At 39.3% G+C, this 9,630-nt stretch overlaps 2 pseudogenes; both read left to right on the plus strand.

Moving 5' to 3' along the window:
- The first annotated feature begins 204 nt into the window (after positions 1-204).
- Positions 205-1,665, plus strand: LOC149233674 (uncharacterized; annotated as a pseudogene).
- A 2,564-nt stretch (positions 1,666-4,229) lies between these two features.
- Positions 4,230-6,292, plus strand: LOC149233675 (uncharacterized; annotated as a pseudogene).
- Positions 6,293-9,630: the final 3,338 nt, after the last annotated feature.

The raw sequence follows: 9,630 nt of genomic DNA on the forward strand, positions 1-9,630 counted from the left end.
CTTGAATTCTTATTGTTTTGTATTTTCTTCTTGTCCTTTCTGTTAGACTCCGTCTCATGTTAGAGATTGATTCTTCTTCAAAACCCTGTTTTGAAGAAGAAATCATTTAAATGTGTTGCTTTAGATTATGTAATTTGTTCTTCAGCTCTACATCAGACTCTACTGTTGATGAATTTGGTCCAGTTTACTATCAAACTTCGTCATATGGTTTCAGATAAATTTCAGGACAATGTCTTTGTGCAATTATTTTGTTCCATCCAGTATCGTGTTGTGAAACAGAATGCTGACGATGTCTTTTTTGAGCTGCAAAATCCTCAAGAACAAATTCAAGCTTATGTCATTGATGTGGTTCAGAGCTTTGCTGGGCATAAATTTGAACATGCTTTGAAGCATGGGTTGAGACAGGCCTTTTTGTTGTCACTTTGGCTTGGTTTGTAAGTTGTGTGAGACTCAATGCAAGGTTGGATGAATCAGTTTATAGTGTGAATAGCATTGTACATCCTAGATTGCCTCTAGAAGAATTTTCTCAACTTGTTGCAATAACCAATGCTGAATACTCTTATTTGCCTCCTATCAGCCGTGAGGATAACAAGTCACTAAAGCATATCTTTGCAATCTTACTCTCAATCTGTTGGTAAAGAAGTCTCTAAAACTGCAGGGTCTATACTCTCTGGTCATTGCTTGAACATTGACACGGATGTGTCAAGTAAATTGCATAAAAAGGTAGTTGAGGCCGCAAGGAGAGAAGGTGCAACCTGTGTGGATCATTGGTTCATTGGCTGCAGTGCAACACATGTTGTATGTGAGGGAGCATCCGTTCAAAAATATACAGGACCTGGCTAGACAAATTGCCATCATGTTGGATGATTCTCAAAGCAAGCGTTTGATAAAGAGTACAAATAGGCATGGACGCGGCAGCGGTAATATCTTGGCAATAGATGGAACATATGATGAAAAAAGTATACAGAAAGAGATTGCAGAAAGAGAAAAAAAGATGAATGAAGCTAAAACTTGTGTTAGAAGAAGACGTGGACCTCAATTTCAACCTTGTCAAACAATACCACGGCCCTTAACTCCAAGCAGCCCGTTGGATTCCATATGTTGGTCAATATCTGAGCCAACATCTACTGCTTCTGTTTATATGGATAGTTTGGGGAACACATTTCTAGAAAATGGATCAGACATGGATGCAAATGGACGGGCTTCCATGATGCACGTGATGATGGAAGACATTCTGAAGCCTTTAGTGGCATTTCAGAGGATGCAGTTTTAACTCAACCAATGAGAGAGAGTGAGAAACGAGAGGTAATTTACAAGGGTGCATTTTTGACAATATTATTTCCAATTGACCGATTTGGAGAGATGGGTCCATCAGCGAGGACTTTCTTCAGTGAGAAAGGCTTCACACGTTTGCAGATTTTAGACCATATCTACTCTTTTTACCAGGAAAACTTGTCACCAGATGAAATAGAAGTAGCAATTCATACAGATTCAAAGCACGCAGATCGCCTTAGACTTCTATATGCCAGCAACGAAGCATTAGATCTTGGTTATGTCCCAGTAAAGAGGAGTGAATTCCTTGGAAACCGAAGGAGTTTTGAAGCTTTGAAACAAGTTGACAGGGAGAACACTGGCCAGGTATATGAATTACAGCTTGGAGCATAATTTGCAGATTGTAAAACAAAGACTTCTACTGTATTGTATGGTGACTGTATCCTTTATGAGGGCTACTGGAAGGCGTTGCATATGCTTAGATCCTTCGTTGCTTGCAAGAAGAAGAGCACTTGTTACAGATGCTGCTCGTGCACTCGACAAGGCAAAAATGATCAGGTTTGATGAGAAGAGTGGCAACTTTTATGGCACATAACTGGGATGTATAGCTAGCCACTTCTACATTCAGTATGTTAGTGTTGAGACTTATAACGAGATGCTAAGACAGTGAGCTTATAAATCTTGTGGCTCACTCACCCGAGTTTGACAATATTATGGTCAGAGAGGAGGAGCATCATGAGTTAGAAACTTTACGCTACAAGTTATGCCCCTTGGAAGTGCGAGGTAGCCCTGAGGATAAAATTTCTATTTTGATTCAGGCATATATATCACGTGGTACATTTGAAAGTTTCTCATTAGTTGCAGATGCCAATTATATAAGTCAAAGCCTTGGTTGAAATTATGCGTGCGCTATTTGAAATCTGTCTACGCCGAGGATGGTGTACAATGACTGTTCTTTTCTTAGAATATTGCAAAGCCGTGGATCGACGGATTTGGCCTCATTACTCTGCACAGGACTCTGTTCCATGATTTCCGCCAACGATTGATCCTTTGGAGATTTTGTGGGCGATGTGGCTCTTAGAAGGCGGATTATGAGCTTTTGTTGATGCCACCATATTGCATGTGATTGAACGTGTAACAAATCTGTAAATACCCTTTTTATCCATCGACCAAGTGTGTCCATAGAGGAGAGAATTCCGAAAGCAGGTGGCAGTCTATGACAAATGGCAGCTTTGAAGATTCCTATTTCAAAACAGTTTGACCAGCGACCTTCACAACTCGACACCTTGTGCAATCTGATCCCGATTTGGTCTATTTTTTGAATATTAATTAGTTTTAATTCCTAGAGGTTAGTTTTCGATTCCTAGAAGCTAGTAACAGCTTGAGCATGTAATTGGTATTGAAGCAATACTTTGGTTTTTTTTTTCAGAGGGACATTGTATTATTTTAGAATAGAAAGCTGTTCTCTTTTCTAATTTTATGGTAAATTGTTCAAACAGCGCCCAGATTGTGGGTCGATCTGTTGTTTTTGTTTTAGGATAGTTTATAAAATTTGATTTGTAAGAAGAGTAGAAAGGGTAGGGGAGATTTTCTGAGTGCTGAGAGCTGCTGTAGCGTAGCAGAGCTTCATTGTACAGTCATTGGCAGAGATATTTAATGGAATTTCACAGCTCTGTTTGTTGAGATTCATGTGGTATGTTAATTTAGCATAAGTTTTCCCTTTGTCTCATATGTAAACTGTTATGTTTCATTTCATTTCATGACCATTTCAAGCTGAACAAATGAAGTGATTAGGTAGGAATTCATAGTATTATATGCTCCTCCTACAAGTTTGTTCGCGTTCAATGTTTTCTACTGTTTAAGGAGGATTCAGAGTTATTGTCTGCCCTCCTTAGCTCCTCACCAGTCTTGCCATCCCATTGAAATCCAGATTTGATGCTAAATTTCATGCCTACCTTGCCTCATCTTGATAATCTGTGTAGTCATTATATTTCTCTGTTTGAAACTGTGATTTTGCCCATGCAGCCCAGAAAAACCCCATCATTTAATTAAAAACCCCAAGCAAACCTTCCTATATCAATTTACTAGCCTAAGATCTTTATTCTTAATTGGTCAGCCTAATCATATTGAAAGATCTATCAAATCTGACCCGAGAGAGCCTTCTCATACCTCGTAGGGCTAGCTACGAGGTGAAATGGTTTGATGTAGCCTTGAAGGTTTACCTTCCTCAGCCTAGGGTGAAATCTCAAGCGCTAACATAGTGGCGACCATACTGGGGAGAACATCTAAATCTTTGCTCATTGAGTGTGTTTGTTTCATAAGTCTTAGACGGAGCCTGAAGTTATGCCAGGAGCCTTCGAAAACGCTCTTGTTTTACATCAGCGTTAGTAGATAAACGCTGCTTCAGTCAATCTCCGTGAGCTTGTGAATATAGCACTTCATTTGCTTTTTACCCCAGTACTTGTATCAATTTCAGATCTGATGCTGATGGTGGACAGCAGTCAGATACATATGCAGGCTGAATCATTCACCTGGCGACTCCAACTCGATCCAGACATTCCAGTGCCTGTTGATATGTTCATGCAATGGTAGGGTATGTGGCAAACCCTGCACTGTGTGAACCTCTAAACGAATTTAGAGAATGGTTAGTAGATATTGAAATTAATGAAGAATTTTTCAGTATTTTCCTTCAATTTTTGAAATCTCCGAATTATCATCCTAGCGTCTGTGAGTTGGTTGTTGAAAGAGTTGAAAATGAGATTCAGTGTCTCGATGAGCAGATTCAGTCTTATGATTTCCAAGACCCTAAAAAGTTCTTGGAAATCCTCCTTCCTTCACAACAAGCAATAACAGACTTGCATATAGAGGTATACATTGACAATGTGGAGCTGGAAGTATGCATCATAGAGTTGGGGCAGCCAACAGAGTCCGGCTTCCGTGATCCTATTGCGGCATATATGGAGACATTTTGCAGTTTGATTGGTAGATCAGGCTGTATTTTCTGTGAACAGGGTCACCACGTGCATGAAGGGCTGCCAACATCCGCATCTGTGTCCTGGTGGCAGCATTCTCAAGCGGCTTCATTGTCAGGTTTACTCGAATGGTTAATATGGCATTTTAGCATTACCTGATCTATTATTTGTACAGCAGATTAGAGTAGGTTTTGTAAATAAATAAGCAGTCATAAGGGCAGCATCTGGTTTTAGTTGGCTTGAAGATTGTTAAGTTGTTTTTTCAGTCATTCCAGTCTTGAGATCAAATCAGTTTGAGTTCAGTTTCAGTTGTGTTGATGATGACTCCATTGCCCAATGGATGGAGGCACTGTCTGCTCTCCCAAAGTTCCGCGGTTCTTGGCACCTCCAGGAAGCTGCAGCTGCCATCCCAAGTGGAGCCAATGTTAGACTCCGTCTCATGTTAGAGATTGATTCTTCTTCAAAACCCTGTTTTGAAGAAGAAATCATTTAAATGTGTTGCTTTAGATTATGTAATTTGTTCTTCAGCTCTACATCAGACTCTACTGTTGATGAATTTGGTCCAGTTTACTATCAAACTTCGTCATATGGTTTCAGATAAATTTCAGGACAATGTCTTTGTGCAATTATTTTGTTCCATCCAGTATCGTGTTGTGAAACAGAATGCTGACGATGTCTTTTTTGAGCTGCAAAATCCTCAAGAACAAATTCAAGCTTATGTCATTGATGTGGTTCAGAGCTTTGCTGGGCGTAAATTTGAACATGCTTTGAAGCATGGGTTGAGACAGGCCTTTTTGTTGTCACTTTGGCTTGGTTTGTAAGTTGTGTGAGACTCAATGCAAGGTTGGATGAATCAGTTTATAGTGTGAATAGCGTTGTACATCCTGGATTGCCTCTAGAAGAATTTTCTCAACTTGTTGCAATAACCAATGCTGAATACTCTTATTTGCCTCCTATCAGCCGTGAGGATAACAAGTCACTAAAGCATATCTTTGCAATCTTACTCTCAATCTGTTGGTAAAGAAGTCTCTAAAACTGCAGGGTCTATACTCTCCGGTCATTGCTTGAACATTGACATGGATGTGTCAAGTAAATTGCATAAAAAGGTAGTTGAGGCCGCAAGGAGAGAAGGTGCAACCTGTGTGGATCATTGGTTCATTGGCTGTAGTGCAACACATGTTGTATGTGAGGGAGCATCCGTTCAAAAATATACAGGACCTGGCTAGACAAATTGCCATCATGTTGGATGATTCTCAAAGCAAGCATTTGATAAAGAGTACAAATAGGCATGGACGCGGCAGTGGTAATATCTTGGCAATAGATGGAGCATATGATGAAAAAAGTATACAGAAAGAGATTGCAGAAAGAGAACAAAAGATGAATGAAGCTAAAACTTGTGTTAGAAGAAGACGTGGACCTCAATTTCAACCTTGTCAAACAATACCACGGCCCTTAACTCCAAGCAGCCCGTTGGATTCCATATGTTGGTCAATATCTGAGCCAACATCTACTGCTTCTGTTTATATGGATAGTTTGGGGAACACATTTCTAGAAAATGGATCAGACATGGATGCAAATGGACGGGCTTCCATGATGCACGTGATGATGGAAGACATTCTGAAGCCTTTAGTGGCATTTCAGAGGATGCAGTTTTAACTCAACCAATGAGAGAGAGTGAGAAACGAGAGGTAATTTACAAGGGTGCATTTTTGACAATATTATTTCCAATTGACCGATTTGGAGAGATGGGTCCATCAGCGAGGACTTTCTTCAGTGAGAAAGGCTTCACACGTTTGCAGATTTTAGACCATATCTACTCTTTTTACCAGGAAAACTTGTCACCGGATGAAATAGAAGTAGCAATTCATGCAGATTCAAAGCACGCAGATCGCCTTAGACTTCTATATGCCAGCAACGAAGCATTAGATCTTGGTTATGTCCCAGTAAAGAGGAGTGAATTCCTTGGAAACCGAAGGAGTTTTGAAGCTTTGAAACAAGTTGACAGGGAGAACACTGGCCAGGTATATGAATTACAGCTTGGAGCATAATTTGCAGATTGTAAAACAAATACTTCTACTGTATTGTATGGTGACTATATCCTTTATGAGGGCTACTGGAAGGCGTTGCATATGCTTAGATCCTTCGTTGCTTGCAAGAAGAAGAGCACTTGTTACAGATGCTGCTCGTGCACTCGACAAGGCAAAAATGATCAGGTTTGATGAGAAGAGTGGCAACTTTTATGGCACAGAACTGGGACGTATAGCTAGCCACTTCTACATTCAGTATGTTAGTGTTGAGACTTATAACGAGATGCTAAGACAGTGAGCTTATAAATCTTGTGGCTCACTCACCCGAGTTTGACAATATTATGGTCAGAGAGGAGGAGCATCATGAGTTAGAAACTTTACGCTACAAGTTATGCCCCTTGGAAGTGCGAGGTAGCCCTGAGGATAAAATTTCTATTTTGATTCAGGCATATATATCACGTGGTACATTTGAAAGTTTCTCATTAGTTGCAGATGCCAATTATATAAGTCAAAGCCTTGGTTGAAATTATGCGTGCGCTATTTGAAATCTGTCTACGCCGAGGATGGTGTACAATGACTGTTCTTTTCTTAGAATATTGCAAAGTCGTGGATCGACGGATTTGGCCTCATTACTCTGCACAGGACTCTGTTCCATGATTTCCGCCAACGATTGATCCTTTGGAGATTTTGTGGGCGATGTGGCTCTTAGAAGGCGGATTATGAGCTTTTGTTGATGCCACCATATTGCATGTGATTGGACGTGTAACAAATCTGTAAATACCCTTTTGATCCATCGACCAAGTGTGTCCATAGAGGAGAGAATTCCGAAAGCAGGTGGCAGTCTATGACAAATGGCAGCTTTGAAGATTCCTATTTCAAAACAGTTTGACCAGCGACCTTCACAACTCGACACCTTGTGCAATCTGATCCCGATTTGGTCTATTTTTTGAATATTAATTAGTTTTAATTCCTAGAGGTTAGTTTTCGATTCCTAGAAGCTAGTAACAGCTTGAGCATGTAATTGGTATTGAAGCAATACTTTGGGTTTTTTTTTTAGAGGGACATTGTATTATTTTAGAATAGAAAGCTGTTCTCTTTTCTAATTTTATGGTAAATTGTTCAAACAGCGCCCAGATTGTGGGTCGATCTGTTGTTTTTGTTTTAGGATAGTTTATAAAATTTGATTTGTAAGAAGAGTAGAAAGGGTAGGGGAGATTTTCTGAGTGCTGAGAGCTGCTGTAGCGTAGCAGAGCTTCATTGTACAGTCATTGGCAGAGATATTGAATGGAATTTCACAACTCTGTTTGCTGAGATTCATGTGGTATGTTAATTTAGCATAAGTTTTCCCTTTGTCTCATATGTAAACTGTTATGTTTCATTTCATTTCATGACCATTTCAAGCTGAACAAATGAAGTGATTAGGTAGGAATTCATAGTATTATATGCTCCTCCTATAAGTTTGTTCGCGTTCAATGTTTTCTACTGTTTAAGGAGGATTCAGAGTTATTGTCTGCCCTCCTTAGCTCCTCACCAGTCTTGCCATCCCATTGAAATCCAGATTTGATGCTAAATTTCATGCCTACCTTGCCTCATCTTGATAATCTGTGTAGTCATTATATTTCTCTGTTTGAAACTGTGATTTTGCCCATGCAGCCCAGAAAAGCCCCGTCATTTAATTAAAAACCCCAAGCAAACCTTCCTATATCAATTTACTAGCCTAAGATCTTTATTCTTAATTGGTCAGCCTAATCATATTGAAAGATCTATCAAATCTGACCCGAGAGAGCCTTCTCATACCTCGTAGGGCTAGCTACGAGGTGAAATGGTTTGATGTAGCCTTGAAGGTTTACCTTCCTCAGCCTAGGGTGAAATCTCAAGCGCTAACACTTTCCTTATATGTTTTGGGGCCTTGGGGAATTTTTTCAGGTGTGGAAGAAACGTAGTGGAGCTATGGGGAAGAGATGAGTGAAACCAAAGGAGAATTATAAGAACTAGATGAAGCCTTGTGCATGAAAAAAGTGGCAGGTGATGGAAGGAAGGAAGGGTGTGACAACTAAGTGGGTTGGTTGGGTCCATGGAGTAAGTGGACAATAATATGACAACCAAGTTGGTTGGTTGAGTCCATGAAAATAAATGGACAATGACAGGGAAACCATGAGAATGGCATAAAAAAGAAGACTAACAAGCTTTGAGACTACAAGGCCAAGATACTTCCATATGCATTCTTTTTGTTATAATACAAAAGGAATAAGAGATGTCGTTGGTCCTATAATCCTTTGGTTGAAAACCATCATAGTAGCAAGATAAGCTATAGTTGTGTGGATGGCATGAAAAAAGAGACTATAATTTCCATTGTTATATACCTAGGGGGGATAATATGGGGTACCAAGGGAGGTACCCAAGGTAATAATGTAATAATGGGATGGGCCATAGTAATAAATAAGGTGGTTAACCCATGTCATGTAAGGGACCACAAGTAGTTAATAATAATGTAATGGGCCCATGGTATTAGTTGATGGTATGAGGGAACCATGGTAATGATGCATGGTATTGTATGTATGAGGCCTGTATAGAGGCTAGAGACTCCACATGGAGAGATATGAAGAGAAGTATTCTTGTATGAACAGGCATATGGCTTGTGGAGTATTCTCCTTCCTTAAGGAGTGAATGTATGGTGTTGCCCTACCTTAAGGGTCTTGATACCAATAAAGAATCATTTCATATTGTTTCTCGGTATATTTTCATTTTCTTATATATTTATATCAGATCTATAATATTTCCGGGTTAGATCTACAACAATTGGTATCAGAGCTATAACAAGTGGTATCAGAGCTATAACAATTGGTATCAGAGCTATAACATCCATGATTGGGTGACATGGTGAGGTTGTTTAATGGGTTCCAAGAAACGTGGAACAAGATTTGGAAAGCACGCAGGAAAGGCCATTGCCAAAAACTATGTTGCAATGATGCTCTTGACTATTGTAGTGAGCATGAATAAAGGAAATATATGTAGATCGAAAATTGACTATGTGAGCAACAAAAACAATAAATGCAAATCCTAATGAGTTGGTGAATATTGCAACAACAATATTATCAACTAATGTGTTGATTATGGAAACAAGCTAAAATGGAAAAAGGAAAGAAATTTGTGTGAATATTTTTTTTGGGCTAAGTTGGAAAACCATTGTTCCAAATAAATGCATGCTTTGAATGGATACAATAGGTTCTCTTAACCTTGATTTTATTTGACATATGTGAATATCTATTATGCTTATGAATATGTTGATAATTAAATGGATGTATGAAATTCCATTGTAATTGATGGGTTGTTGTCATGGATCATTATTGTGGAATAAT

This window comes from Pinus tabuliformis, chromosome J, assembly GCF_031772625.1.
Source record: "Pinus tabuliformis cultivar Carrire ecotype Pingquan chromosome J, CPIR1, whole genome shotgun sequence".
Lineage (NCBI taxonomy): Eukaryota > Viridiplantae > Streptophyta > Pinopsida > Pinales > Pinaceae > Pinus > Pinus tabuliformis.